The sequence below is a fragment of the Penaeus monodon genome, chromosome 10 (genome assembly GCF_015228065.2).
Source record: "Penaeus monodon isolate SGIC_2016 chromosome 10, NSTDA_Pmon_1, whole genome shotgun sequence".
Lineage (NCBI taxonomy): Eukaryota > Metazoa > Arthropoda > Malacostraca > Decapoda > Penaeidae > Penaeus > Penaeus monodon.
The window spans coordinates 31,038,282-31,040,380 of record NC_051395.1 but is presented as its reverse complement, the minus strand read 5'-3'; the positions used below and the strand labels follow the sequence as shown (position 1 = coordinate 31,040,380).

General features: G+C 42.8%; 1 pseudogene; it reads right to left on the bottom strand.

Annotated features, from left to right (window-relative positions):
• Positions 1-1,464: 1,464 nt before the first annotated feature.
• The window catches only part of LOC119577591, a 48,854-nt pseudogene continuing 48,219 nt past the window's right edge, over positions 1,465-2,099 (bottom strand).

Sequence of the window (2,099 nt, the reverse complement as noted above, 5' to 3'; positions counted from 1 at the left end):
AATTAAATTACCATTAGTATCAACTTCATTCACTATTTCTTTCCATGCTGCCTAGCTTCGCGCATTATAGATGTCTCCTTAGCACGAATAATTCTATCACTTATCAGGGATATCGAGCGGCCTAAATTATTCAGACCAGGGCGCCGGTGTGCAGTTCATCGTGTTATTCAGACTCCGAGCGCTCAGCGTACGAGGGGATCCGCACGAGGGCCAACGCGGCCAGTCGCCCCACAAAAGTTCAGACAACATTGGCCCAACTCGGCCAACTGTGTTTCCTCGGAAAGGAGTCGTTGCCGTAGTTTGTGCTCGCGGGGGGGGGGGGAGCATGACCAGCATCGAGGACTCAGGGTTTGGCTATGCTGCTGATGACGTCACTATTTTAATGCTATGGATATCGCCATCGTTTGTTTTATGTCATGTTCACGACTGTGTTTATATTTGCGTGAAGATGACTCAACTTCAGTTTGGTCAGTAATGTTTATTTTGTTTAATGGTTTTATCACTAAAATTTATTTAACGAGCATAAGGGAAACTATCCTATAACCTGAACATCAGTATCTAAAAAGATGGTTCGCCAGGACTATATGTAACGGCTGTAATGTACATTTAGATAAATCATGTATGGTGCTTTCCTGTAACGCCTATGTCTCAGAAACCAAAAGGAATTGAGAATTCTCGCTTGAAAGTCTACTGGCCAGGGATGAAGAAGAGCCAGTCTCGTCCGAATCCGCCTGACTGGGCTCCGGAGATAAGGTAAGTCGGACAAAGAATTTTAACCCGTATATCTCAGGAAGCAAATGGAGTCGAGAGCTATTCGACCATGCATCTAAAAGACCCATAGGTGTCGTATATCTGGGTCAAAGCTCCTTAATTGGCCTTCATTAGTGGTCATCTTAAAACTTTGGCAAAACCTAGCATTCACACATGTATTCATCTGAAATATTTTGGTGAGCTATAAGACATGGCAATAGCTTGAAACTGAATAAATTATCGGTCTCAAAGAAATATTTCCTATGGTTACTGACTCACCACGACATTTTTTTTTCTTGATAAGTTTTGCAACCGCATAATTTAAATATAATGCCTACCATACAAGTCAAACAATTCGAATTGTGGCAGGTATTATTTCTTGCTGTATTTTGGGCAGCTGTTAGGGAATATTGTGTGAATCCATATGTATGTTAACTAAGTCTTTGTTTCTTTAAATGTATCTTGAGGCAGTCACCTATTTTCCATGTGTTACGTTTATAGTAGGAATAAAAAAAAAATCATTAATGTGCCATCTCCCTCCTTCAGAAACACTTACCAACCATAAGTACCATGACCAATTTTGCATTCCAGTGACTGTGCAGACCATAACCCTACAACATACGCGGTAGTTTGTACATTTATGTAGGAAATAGGAAGGATCTGAGCAAATGATCCCTCATTTGACTTCTTATCAACAGGCTGTCACTACGGAATTCAAGAAAGACTAAACAGTATTACATCTTTATTTTGAAAAGTTTCCTCTGAATAAACATCAATCGTTTTTCCAGGTGGCAACGTAAGGGGTATCTTCACGTCGCACTGCTACCCGAAACCGAGTTTTCGGTGGTAGCTGATGAAGTCGCCGTTGGAACCGTCCACGATTCAGCGCACTGGCAGGCTCCGCCAGAGCCTCTCGGCCACGGCGAGCGTCACAGCCCTGCCCAACCCACGGCGCCGGTGCAGGTGTTGCCCAGGATGACGATGTGATATAGGAAGCTCTAGGAGTTGAGTCCTGTGAGGCGGATTCATCGTTGCCGTTTGCCTGGTGCCTGCAGATGGCCACGGTAGCTTGGCCACGAGGGATTCCAGGCCTGCATGGGTCTCGGTCCATTTGTACTTCCATTCTTAGACGATGGTCGGCATGTCTTCAGGTCGGAGACTGTCGATCGAAAATCCTTTTTCCTCATTCAGTATAGATGTTTACATATATATATTTTATTATTTATTTACATGATTAGTAACTAACATCCATGAGAATTTCTTACTTATATTGCAGAACATTTGAGTTGGTCCATGGAAAAAAGATGTCCGTCAAGTGACATGTAACATGATTTTTGTGATTCGTACAA